Below are 13,993 nucleotides of genomic sequence, written 5' to 3'. Positions count from 1 at the left end.
CTGAATGCCATAGCTTCATTTACATGGACTTCAGTCGATACTTTGGCAATGGAGCCATGTGAGTTCAGTATTATGGAAGCCAACAGACTGGCGCTCATTTTCACTCAAGCTGGCAGCCTAACATTTGAGTTTTCACACAAAGGGAGTCTAGTTACTGCTTTCGTGTGAAAGAGCTTAATTGAGGGTCTGCATACATTGTGTAAGTGCGTGCACTGTATGTATATACAGTAAGTGGATACAATCATCACTGCCCAGTAAAACTCTGGTGTTGCAACCATCCATCCAAATATCTATTAAATAGAGAAATATGGAGATTTGACACATACGGTAACTTGATTGTGATGCAGAGAATAGTGGTTTAGGTTTTCCAGGTATTGGGAATGTTTCAGGATCAATCAGCTGGAATTGGACTGCAAAAGTAAAAGTAAACAGTTTTTGAGTTCATTGAGAATTAATAGAAGATGACAAAGAAATTGTTAAAATGCTAAATATTTGAGGCAGGTTTTTGCTAAAGAAACCAGCAATAACTTCCCTGTCTAAAGCAGAGCAGTATTCCTAGCACAGACCCCTGCGGTACTCCACTGATTACATCATCCCTTATCTATACTCTCTGCTTTCTATTTAATAACCAACTCTCAATATAAACACTGGCGTTTCCCTGAATGCTACTGTCTGTAATTTGAGAATTTATCCTTTAGGGGGAACTTTATCAAAAGCCTTCCAAGAATATAAACCCACCATATCATATGCCTTATGTATGTCCATTAGCACTGAACTGAAAAGAACTATAACAAGTTGGTCAGGGAAGACCTACCTTTTCTACATGCATGTTGACTATTTCCCAGGATATTTCCACATAGGGGATCCTCTAGTTTAGTTCTTATAATCATTTCCATTACCTTGCATGCATAGATGTCAGACTTATTGGTGTATAATTACCTGATTCAGTATTTTCACCCTTTTTATAGCTACTGTAGGTCCTACATTAGCTGTTCTCCAGTCTTAAGGGACAATTAGAAAAGTTGCATCAGTGTGCCTTCTGAATTGCATCTCTCATTTCCTTGAGTACAACTAATAATATCCCAGCCAGCCCTGGGGATTTAGTGAACGTCTAGTGCTTCTAGTACCTGAAACATTATTCCCTCTTTTATGTTATTACGATCCAATACAGCACTTTGTCCTTCCACTGCCTTAAGCATGATGTGAACCTCTTCCTTAATGAATATATGAGTGCAGCATTTGTTTAGTACATCAGCCATTTGCTTTCCATTTTCTAGAAAATTAGACAATCTTCAGCAAAACTGATTTTTTTAACAAAATGAAAAACAAGTTTAATTAAAATTCCTGCTGAAAGTACAAGCTGCATGACTACTTTGCTTAAAAGCTCCAAAAAAGAAAAGCAACACCTGCTGTTAGATGTGATCAATTCTGAAAACACATGACTCCACTATGATGATTTCAGTAGAGAGTTTGATGCAGCTGGGTTTACAGAATTCTCCCTAAGGACAAAAACTACCTGCAGAAAGGTGGTAACATATGATGTAGATTTTTGTATTTTAATTTGTATTTTGTATTTGGAAAACATAGCCATGTATATAATAATTTACAGATAAACCGATTTTTATATATTTTTTAATTAAATGTTTTACCTGTGACAGTAATGTGTCTATCTCATTGAATATGAATTGCCATTTTACCATTTATTGCAATCATACAGAACTTTTTCGTAAAGTATCAAAATGCAACTAATTATTGATATTGATTCAGATGATATTTCTGATAAAAATGCTTAACAAGAAAAGTAACACGATGAACACCGTGTGCAAAAAGCCCTCTGTTACTGCTAGCCCTTGCGATGCTAAAGACTTTTCCTAAAGTTGAGGTTTTGAAACATAGCAAAAGAAAACATTTTCCTGAGAAAGTAAAAACATTTTCTGGATTTGGTTATAAAGCACAAAGAATTGCCAACCGCAAATCCTTCAGTACAGCTCAGAAGAGCAGAGCATACTCATGTTTTCTTCAACAAACTTCTCCGTGGATCACCCAAACTCCCTGAAGAAAACTATCGACAAGGTTAGGGCTATTCCATCTGATTCTTTTCCTTCTAATGGCTTAACATGTTTACAATCTAATCTGGCTACAAATACCCTGAACAATAAAAAATGCATAAGATATCCAAGAAACCATCAAGTTTCCACTGGGGTTAAAAAAGCTCACTGATCCACTTTGGCTTCACTGTTCTAGGAAAGCAGTTTTTTTTGCATTAATCAAAAATTTAATGAATGAGATTGGGGAAACTCTGCATTGAAAGTTCCCAAATGATTCTTGATTGTTCTCAGTGGAGTGGGAATAAAGCGTACAGTAAATACTTCAATATTTAACACAACAATCGCTGTAATAAAAACTACGATTCTGTTCAAAGCTGATTTACTGTATTATACAGCATTTTGTTCAGTCTCTATAAAGGTATGAAATGCCATTAAGAAGGTTTTTATGACTAAGTTTTTGTACTTTTACCTTCTTTTAACTTCTTTTGGTTTTTTTACAGCAATTGGCCTTGTCCTCACTACTTTCCTATGGCTATACCATTCTTTGATTGGACTTGCACTAGACTGCAATAAACTGCATTAATGTCAGGATTTATTGGTAAACCTTTTCCATTATTTTGGATTGTTAAATGTGGTTCCTATGGAAATACCTTGGAAGGGGATTACGTAATATAATACCCTATGTGAGTCACTTGTACAACTTCATTATTTTCAGTAATGTGCTGAAGTTATTGCAGCCATAAGTTACTGCAACTGGACTGTTTACTTAGCAAACACATGTAAGGTTGATGCTACATGTTTTTTCAAACATACTGTACAGTAGTTCTTCTTGAAGGTTTCAGCTCTGAAAAAGTAAGTATGAACAGCCTTTGTGCGATGTGAAAAGGGTAACACAAATGTTACCATAACCAACAATGCGAACAGCAACAACAGCAGCAAAATACCTGCACAATTCACATTCTTCATAAGACACTCAGATCGAAGTATTTAACAACTAAAATAAAAGAAGCTCCATCATACACACACAAAACAAAACGACAGAACACAATATGTATATTTATTATAGATGTTTCTGTTCAGCTTTAGCCAAAGGATAAAAAGTATCGGACTGATGCTGACTATAGAGCTGACAGCCTTTTGATTTATAAATTATTAAAAAAAACATGGCATTTGGAATTCCTGATTGTGTTTCCAAAATAAATGTTTTGTAATGCTCAAATTAAGTCTGTCATGTTTTTAAATATTATGTTTCAAGTTTTTTAGACCATCTTTATGAACACTGCCATGGAATCATGTCTTCTAAAGGATGGCGTGTCCTACAGTGCAGTATCCCCAGACACAGTACTGAAAGCGCCACCTACTGGTCCACCAGTACCACTTGCAGCAGGAACCTGGCCTTCCTCAGGTTTCCACTGATCTGATCAGCTCAGGATAGAAGGTGGTAATACTGCTGTCTGGTAATACATAATAATATATAGTCATTGCAAATCATGAACTGTAAATTTGATATACCGTATAACACACTGGAATTTTTTTCAGCATTGGAATTGGTTGTTTTATTCGATTCACTGTCCAGTTGAGTGTAGAGCATTTCTGCAGAAAGTATCTGAGAATATTTGTAAGATTTCATTTCCTCATGCTAACAATACAGGAAGGAGAAAATTCAGTGATTCTAACCACAAGATTTAAATGAACAATTGATGATAGCAGTAAAATGCAAATAACATCAAAATGTAGCATGTACAGTATGGCACAGTCAAAGCTACAAGGTCCTTTGGCAGAAGATATTTAAGATACTGAATTTGAACAACTACGTCTGTCTGATGATTTGACTTTACCCACTGTTCCATCAAAAACAATGAACAGCAAGTTCAGGTTTGGGAATACCACCCTTGATAATAGGGATGTGTGGGAATAGAACCGCTGATTGGACACAAAGATACAGTATGTTAGAGTTTGCAGGTTATATGGTTGTATATCCTACAGTACCTTATTTGTCTGCTGTTATTTGTATAATATAGTATTCATGCCTGATTTACAGCCTTGTGCTAAGATATTACTTGCACCATGTAATAATACCACGTTCATTAGAGATCATGCTGGACAGTAACCAGAAACAAACATGCAGCTGGTTATGAAACAGTGGTTACCTCAATCTTTCAATAAAAAGAAACATTAAATCATTAAAAGATGTTCTTTAAAATGGCACTCATCTTTGTGTGTTAATATTGAAAAACAAATTCATTTTTCAACAATAAACACAAGTATTATTTCTGTAGTTGAGAGGGCTTTTAATCTGTTACCGACACAAAGAAATATGATGCTTGTGAGATTAGTCATGGTTCAGGTGACTGAAGAGTAAGGTCTTGTGTTACCTGCAATACGCAATACAGTGACAGAAACTAATATTGTTGCTCATATGGCTTTGATTGAATCAGGACCAGCTGTGGCAAAAAAAATAGAACAGGTCACAACAGTTTACAATGAGTGGCCTATATTTTTGTGTTCAGTAAATATGGGCATTCAACATCTTGATTTCACATTATTTGAGAAAAGATCTGAGCTTTAAAAAGAGTCTTTGTTTTTTTTTTTCGGGTCATAATTTTGAAAATGTGTCAGAAGAAGGAAAAAAAAGTCAGACAAAACTCCTCAATTGATTTCACTTGTTTCTAATTGGTGTGATTTTATGTGGATGTCAAAACTATTCCCTGCTGTGTTAAGAGTGACTGTTTTGAAATACATGCTGGGCTCACTTGTTTTGTCTTACACTTAACTACTGTCTACACAATGAACTTTGCCCTAGCCCAGTAAGACCCCTGAGGACTTGACCACTGAAATGTAACCCTTGTGAGAGAGAGCTTCACATGACAATCTTTTAAATAAAACAAATGGTGCTTTATAAAAGAGTCCATGACTGCTACTCTTGGCTGTATCTCACATTTACTGTATATGAATCCCTAACTTTTCGGATACATATCATACATACAATTCTCCGAAATGCTCTCATTGTATTGCCCTTTTCTTTAAAAGAAAAGGACAAAGCAGACCTAAGCATTGTAATATTTCCATTAAAATAATTTCAAAATGAAAGACCACCCAGATTCATTTCATTGCCCTTTAACCCCTGTATTATTCTTTTGACAGCACTCCCAACCTTCCTGAGGGGAGGTTTTAGGGTAAACAAGTGTGTTGGTGGATTCAATACTAGCTTTACAGTGTCAGATCATTGTACGGATCTGGTAATCTGATAGTCATTGTTATTAAGCTCAGTCAGATTCTTTACTATCTATTCATAGAAATTCATAGAAAAACAGACAATATTATATGGGTACAAATATATGTGAAAGAATCAGATTTCATGTCCTCTGCTATGTGAGCCCAGAGGGATCCCCATATACAGTACATGGGTGATAGGCACATTCCAGACATACTAAACAAGCACAACACATGCAAATTATTATTAGAATACAATGCACAGTATTTTGTGCACTGAGTTAGCATTATGGAATTTGTAATTACTAGAATTCATTATTTAGACTGTGAGCGTGGACAACTTGTTTCATACACCTTGACCTGCACATTTTGACCATAGATTTCTGTATTAAAGCAGAAAAGGGCTATGCGCTCTTATAAGCAGACAAGGCCCGACCTTCATGGGGGAAATTAAGATACACAAAGGCTATTTGTGGTGTGTGGAAAATACAGCTCAGCAGATCCAAATGCAACCCTCCAGCTATACAAGTGGCCTATTTCTTCCTAACATGAGAAACTGTTCTAATGTGTGTGACCAACAAGCCTTTTTATTTGCTCATTATATACGGCCTTCAAATCCACGTTGTGTTTCCGATGAGTGACGGATAATTCATGACATTTTCAATGAATGACAAATAAATGGAAAATAATGAAATAATTGTTTCCAATTTGTTGTCAAGGATATGTTGGTGGTGAAAGTGGAGAGGGTCAGGTTAAGCAGGGCGTAGGCTGCTTGTGTAAGATGTTGTCGCAGGCCAACAGCAATTAGGCCAGCAGTTTCAGCTGCCCTAGCACTAGAGGTCGATTAGGCCTCTACTGTGTGTAAATAGGTTCACATGTGGTGCATTATTGATAAATTGGTTAAATGGAAAAGCTCTAAAAGTAAAACAAAAATTACATGGGTTTCATTGTGGTTCTGTGGCTAAGGATCTGTCCCTCTGGCTGGAAGGTTGCCAGTTCAAATCCCCTGGCTGCCAGAGGAATACTACTCTGTTGGGCCCCTGAGCAAGGCTCTTAACCATGTGTCTCATGGAGAGCAAGCTGGGGTATGTGAAAAGACACATTCCTACTACAAGAAATTGTATATGGCTAAAAAAAGTGATCGTATCTTATTTAGAATAGATTTGGTATATAAAGGGATTCTAGGAGATTGGGTAGGGTGGGTTTATGAATCCTGAAGAATATTAGTAAGAATAATATCTTCTTTTTCCTTTCTTTTTGGAGATGGTGATCATTCCAAATTGATGCCAAACATTAATTCAAGCTTATCATGAGATCACACTAATTTTGAAATATCTGGATTAGTAGAAAATGCTTTGTTGCAAGATATCTAAAAGTAATCAGTGTAAAGTTTCTTATGCTACATCTCATTAAAACCCCAAATTATTAAAGGTTTAAAATATTTTTCAGACAAGCCATTTGTTTCAATCCTTGGCTGCTAATTGATGCGCCTTATACTGTAAATCCAGAGCTATTTCAACACAGCCTCACATACTGATTCGGTAAACATTTTGCAATAATCTTTTCAGGAAGGTCCAGATGTTGGAGTGATATGGGTATTGTTAACAGACTAAAATGGAAAAAAGCAGTGAGTTCTGAAGTGGGTTTTGTGGGTAAGTGCTGTATTGAATCTGTTTTCAAGCATGTATTGATTTCAAGACCATATGTAAGCTTCTAAATCAATCCAAATCTAAGACTTCTTTCCTTCAGTGCTTCAGTGCTTTAGTGTTTTAATGTCCTATAAGCCAGTGAAGACCAGTCTCTGATCCAAAACTTCTGGTTTCTATGTCTTTAAATCATGCCATGGTTTAGTGGCTTGAAAAACAAATTTTCATTCTTACCAAATAAATATTGTACTGTAAATAACTGAAAGCAGACTTAAAACAAACATGAGGCTGTGGTGTTTGCAAGAATTAGAGCTGGCTACCTGTTTTGTAAATTTTCAAAGCTGTATGTTTTAAGTTAGAGAGGAACACAGTGATTTATTCTTTTTCATAATGTCATAACTTTTTGAAATTTTTTCGTGTCATTTAACTTGTGGTCATATTATATTTTGTTTTTCTCACACACCCTTTTTTGTTGTTGTGTGTGCACGGTAAAGTCATCAGACTGAGCAATACTGTGTTTTAATGTTAATTTAGTTTAATGTTACTTTTATTGTATCATTAAACAAATTAAGCAAAATATTCAGAAAATGGTTTCATATTTTCATATGCTACTGTATACATCATACTAGTATTTTTACCAGTATAGCTGTAGAAGAATTCGTTCGTCTTCCATGACCCCAAAGATGACTGATAAGAACAATATGGGATCCACACACTCTCAGACAGGTTGAGCAGGTGCTCTCCCAGGAGATATCTGGTCGTGTACTGTGCAATCTGGTTATTGCGAGTTATTATGACTTTGTGACATTCTTGCTTTGCTTCCTCATTCTAACATCTTTAGGTCTCAAGGAAATTGGCTCATTCCCAGATATTAACCCTCCTTTTGATTAGACAGGAGTCATAATCTTCCAGGAGTTTATATTCATGCTGCATTTCTTCAAGTTTGCTTTTACCATATGTTTGAAACTCCTCTTCTGTCCTTGTCTGACTTGTTTGCCTTGGCTGAGCTGGGAGAAGATAACCCTGTTTGGGAGCCTGTAGTGTGATATCTGGATGATATACAGTATCGCAACAGTGTTTATGTTGCCTGGTTTGGAGGGAGCACTGTTGTTGGTGTGTCTTGATACTGTATATAAAATCTTACCCAAAACTGCTTTGGTGGTATGACTGTAATTATTTTAAATGTTTCCTGTATAATGCTTATGTTTCCTCCGTAAGATAAGATGACTGTAGAGTGTGGTTTCATTTTTAATGTCAGAAGCCTGGATTTTTTAAATTAATACTAGCTTTCTGTAAATACTGTATAACTCCCCAGTTATGGCAAGTGCTCTACGTTTTCAGACACTCATTGTGAATCTGTATTGACCATTCTGTAGGACCTGACCCGGGTTCATTCTAAATTTAGACTTTGCAAAGAGACAAACACTATTTTTTTTTATCGGTTCTAATGCCCATTGCTCTAAAAACCCATTCATATTTAGTAATAAAAACTAACTTGATCTCTACTAGATCTCTACTATAAAACCTTTCTGAAAATTGTTTGAATTCAGGGCACCAGGGGAGGCTGAACTCTGTGTGGCTTCTTGGGTGTTCTCTGGAAAAAGGCTTTGACTTCTTGCATTCTCTACAATGCCAGGGTGTGTGCATTTAGATCTTACTGATGGAGAACTGCGGTCTCCAGACTGTTAAATGTAAGTCCCATCTTCTCATATGTCTCACAATTGTCTGGAGATCCATTTCTGTCAAGGATCATACTGTAGCATGACCATCATACTGGAGACTGGCTGAAGACGAGGTGGGTTTAGTTTGGACCAGATACATTAAGATTAAATAATTTGGCAATGAGGCAGCTGCACTCCATCAGGAATAAAATGGGGATCAGCAGGGATTATCTGTGATCAAATGAAGCATGGCTCTCAGAAATATTGAAAATAATTCAGGAAACGACGCCCCCTGGTTTGACTTGTCAGGACTTCAAAGGGCTCTGTAATGATTCCATCACTGAGGATGACTGCATTCATATCATGATGAAACCGAAGAAGCACAGTGACGACATCCAGACTTCAGGCGGATCTTCCGGTGTCTTAAGATCCATGGCTCTCTCATCTAGAATTTTATCTTTACTTTTATCCAGTCAGAGTGATGAGAAAGAACAATTATTGGTAACATTTTTTATCCTCTTTTTCGGATGGGGTGAGGAAAGTGGATCTTAAAAAAGGCAATTCAGTCATAGTTACAGCTGCACTTCTGACACAACCCAAGTGTTCAATGACCTTCCTGCAACAGCTGCCATGCCAGAACATTACTTCCAGCATCCAGCTCTTGAGAGATATCCTTAACCTGGTGACATTATAATTGACAGTCAGAAGAGTCGTAGAACTTTTATTACGGAAAACCCATTGCATGTCAGTTTCTACAAATATTTTGACAGAATGTTGCCTTGATCCAATGGCATGGAGACCAAACACAACTGGAAATCATGTCTTGCTGCAGCCTTTGTCCATCAAAGCAGCCATTGAGCTTTTCTGGACACTCGACTCAAAGCACTTTACAGGTAATGGGGATTCCCATCCGCCACCAGTATGTAGCCCCACCTGGATGATGCGACAGCAGCCATAGTGCACAGAACTCTCACCACACACCTGCTCTCAGTGGGGAGGAGAGCAAAGGGATGAAGCCAGTTCATAGATGGGGATTATTAGGAGGCCATGATTGGTAAAGGGAAATGGGAAATTTGGCCAGGACTGATACCCCTACTTTACAGGGTGACACCCCTACTCTTTTCTAGAAACACTCTGGGATTTTTAATGACCACAGAGAGCCAGTACCTTTGTTTTACGTCTTCACTAGAACGATCTGAAGGACGGCATCTTTTTACAGTATAGTGTCCCCATCACCATACTGGGGCATTAGGACCTACACAGACCGAAGGGTGAGTGCTGCTTACTGGTCCCACTAACATCTCTTCCAGCAACAGCCTTAGCTTTTCCAGGAGGTCTCCCATCCAGGTACTGACCAGGTTCGCACCTGCTGAGCTTCTGTGGGCTGCCAGTGGTGAATGGCTGCTGGCAATGACACCCAAGATAAGACCAGTACTTCATTCCATTTTTCTTTTTTAACAGTTTTTTTAAACATTTACCAGCTGTTGCTTCAAGGGTCCCTAGTCATACTTTTTGTGGCAAGGAATGGAGCAGGGAATGGTAAAAACAGAACAGTGATTGCAGAGCATATTTAAAGCAAATCATTGTATTAAAAAGATCTCTCTTCATTGCCCCAAATAACAGTCACTGCAGACGTAATAACACAGAGAAAGGCACAAACAGCAGCACGTGTACACATGTGCCAGACTACAGATTTTAGCAGCTTATGGTTAGGGCTTTGGTCTTGATACTTTTACTTCTTACTAAGAGGCACTGCTGCTTGAGCCCCTTGAGCAAGGTACTTCATTCAGATAGGTCAAGAAAAATACCCCGCTCTCTAAATGTGTGCATATATAAGTCAGTTTGTATAAAAGCCTCAGCCAAATAAAATAATAATGACACACTGCAGGAAGAATGCTTCCACCAATGCTTACAAAGTAGCAAAATCAGATTTTAGTCATAGAACCCACACCAGCAAATCCAATTATCCAGAATAAGATTAGAGGTACAAAATCTGATTCGGAAACCTTGATGTTATGGCAGAATGGTAGGATTTCAAATCTAAATACCATATCATCTAAGTTCTAACAGGATTTGACGTACCACGTAAACTTTGGGAAGATAGAAATTCAACCATTGCTATTTAATGGCTGCATATACTGTACAGTATGGGATTTGTGATAAATCAAGATTTTAGTATTTTTTTTGTTTTTTTGTATCGCTTCATTGCATATATCAAACGACTCAAACCTGTGGGAACAAAGAGCTCCAGAAAGAATGATGTAAAGACCAGTATTTTTTATTCATCCTCACTTTAATGTCTTATATCTTTGTATATCGGAACTTAAAATTGTCTCCCCATTTATAACATACATATTTTGATGAGAAGGTTGTCTATAGGACATGTTAGCACAGGGAATAATCCTTTCACTTGAAAAGCTGTACATCTATGGAGAGTGTGTGGTGGGATAAATACTATTAGGGATTGAGAAGAAAGCCAACTGTATGTTCAGAGTAACCACTTTATTCAACATATGCATTGATAAAAGCACAAGACCCCTTCCTTAAGTTAAAATAACACTATATTTTTCCAGGTTACCACAGATTGCTGCAGTGCACTTGGAAAAAAATCTTGGAAGGAACCTTTGAAAGAGTGTATGTTTTGCCTCAGGTGCTTTTTGTCACCTTTGAAAGTGAACGTAATACTTAACAAGCACAACAGTCACTTTTAATTTACATTGATGACAGAAGAAAACTTAAGAAGTGTTTATCAAAAATGCTTCACTTAATGTCCCATTCTGTGGAATTACAAAATAATATTGTATGTACTATAAGGCATACACATAATATTTTATCCTAAATTTCAATGCTCAAACTGAAGACTTCAAAGAGTAAGGCAATTTACAGTAAATGACATTAAAAAGTAAAGAGAAAAAATGAACTATGTTGATTATACACAGTAATTATACAAACACTTGCTCTCTTCCCATACAGGGGTCTCTTTTTCCTGTTGTGAGCTCACTTTTTTAAAGAGAGATGTGAAAAATTATTCTCTTATTTGAGAAGCGCAAGAACAAATGGTTCTCTCCATCTTAGTTGAAGCTGTAGTATAGCCAACAGCCATATCACCCTGCAACTCACAGCTCACAGCCTACTGAAGCTCAGCAGGCGTGAGCCTGGTCAGGACCTGGATGGGAGACCTCCTGGGAAAAACTAAGGCTGCTGCTGGAAGAGGAGTTAGTGGGACCAGTAGGGGGTGCTCACCCTGTGGTCTATGGGTCCTGCTACCCCCATTTAGTGATGGGGAAACTATACTGTAAAAATGGTGCAGTCTTTTGGAAAACAGGTCCTGACTTTCTGTGGTCAAAGCCCAGGGCTTTTCTCAAAAAGAGTAGGGGTGTTACCCCAGTGTTCTGGCCAAATTACCAATCATGGCCTCTCTTCCTCTTCCTGGTTTTAAAGCCAATTAAATTAAAAAAAATAGAAATGAAATAAAAAGAACACTAAAATAATTCCAGAAGCACCTTCATGTAGTCAATCTGTATTTTAACAAATGGAAGTTTGAGGTGGATGATGTCAATTAAATCACTCTTTGTGAATTCTATAAATACTATCCGGAAAATATGATGACTGAACCTCTATTTGCACTCGCTTATCCTTCCTTCCTATCTCCACCTGTGCACCTTCCCTTTGGTCACTACTCTCCCTACATGGGGTTCCAGCTTCCTAGTCCTTCGACCAGATCAGCCCTCAGCCATGTGGGTTTTGCCAAATATCACTATGCATAAATACTCAATAAATAGCCTCAAACACATCTAATTCTTCAATGTTGTTATTCCTGGTGGACTCCACAATAACAGACATTTTATTGCAACCTCAGTACTTTTTTGAGTTTGTTAAAACCATAACATTACAGTGTTACATTTCTGTTCTGCACCTTTAGAAACTTTAAACAGGTTTTGGTCAAGCCTGAGCACAGGAGCTAAAATATATCTGAATCCTTTTAGCCTACAGGATGAGATCTTCAGTTTTCATCACTGACTATCAGATGTCAATCAGTAGACGTTTAGCATTACCACACCTATCAGAGATGCAATAAATAAAGCTGGGCTTCACTGAGATCTTAATTGAAGGAGGGCAAATGATCCATCCTGCTATCTGACAAGAGGAGGAAAGCATTTAAACCTATTTCAGTGTTCATTGTAATGCCAGTCTCTCAATAGCCAGGTGTAAGAGAAAGAGGAAAAAAAGAAGCAATTAAAGGAAGAAGGTGTCTGTAAATAGTCTATAAAAGCAGTAAGATTTGTAAAAGAACTTTTAACAATAATACTACTGTTTCATGATGCTAATTTCAATTGCATGAAACAACAGTCTTGGCTAAAACCCTTTTTAATGTGTTCCAGGTACAAACAGATATCCTCAAATAAAAGTGTGTGAAACTATTTTTTCAGTTGTTAAAAACTGAAAGGTGAAAATGTGATTTTATGAGAGGAAAAGGCATCTGTACAGTATATCGGAAGATCATAGGAACAACTGCATGGCATGCACTCTTAAAGGCTTTTTGACACACTGCACAGCAGCCCTGGTCAGTCTGTGAAAAGATATGTTTTACTGAAGGAGTAATACCATAATGATAATAGTGAAAGCTCCAGTAGGTGAATGAATCTCTAAGAAATGACTGTAAATCGCAAAATTGCATTTTCATTTAACCAAGATGAGTAATGACAGCCTTTAGATAAGCTCCTACAGGGAATAATAAAACAAACATTCTTTCTTTTTTTAATTCTCAATCCGTCCTTTGGGTAGATGAAGGAGTTAGCTTTGCTTTTCCCCAGTGTTAATGCTTGAATGGCATAGCTCTTCTTTCAAATAAAGAGCTCATTTGATGGGCCTGTGTACTTTTCATCCCCCAAGGAATGCTGTACCACCTTGGGAAAGGTGGCATCAGACACCTAAGAAACATAAGAGAACCTTTCATTCTATAATTTCTGCAGATTCCCAGCAAAAGACTGCAGTCCTACTGTATCAGAAGTGGCTGCATAATGTATTGATAAAAGGACATGAGAGGCTTTTTTATTTTTGTGTGCCTGCTCTACTTGCTGCCTGTTCAAATACCTGTATATACTGATTTCCATTCAGAAGCCAGGAGTGTTTTGTTTGTGTAGGAAATAGGGAGACTGCTACTATGGTTAAAATGTCTAAGATGGGAGAAAATGTCCATGAATCATTAATATCCAGGTCACAGAAATGTATATACTGTTTGGTAGAGTGACAAATCCAGTTCAAACCCAGCATGGAATATGCAACAAAACACGAGGCACTGCAAATGTGGCAAAAACTAAGGTTGCTGCTGGAAGAGGTGTTAGTGGGGCCAGCAGGGGGCGCTCACCCTGCGGTCCATGTGGTTCCTAATGCTCCAAGGTAGGGACACTATACTGTAAACAGG

Source organism: Atractosteus spatula, chromosome 12 (genome assembly GCF_055471065.1).
Source record: "Atractosteus spatula isolate fAtrSpa1 chromosome 12, fAtrSpa1.hap1, whole genome shotgun sequence".
NCBI lineage: Eukaryota > Metazoa > Chordata > Actinopteri > Semionotiformes > Lepisosteidae > Atractosteus > Atractosteus spatula.
The sequence above is the reverse complement of the archived record's forward strand: the minus strand, read 5'-3'. Positions refer to the sequence as shown.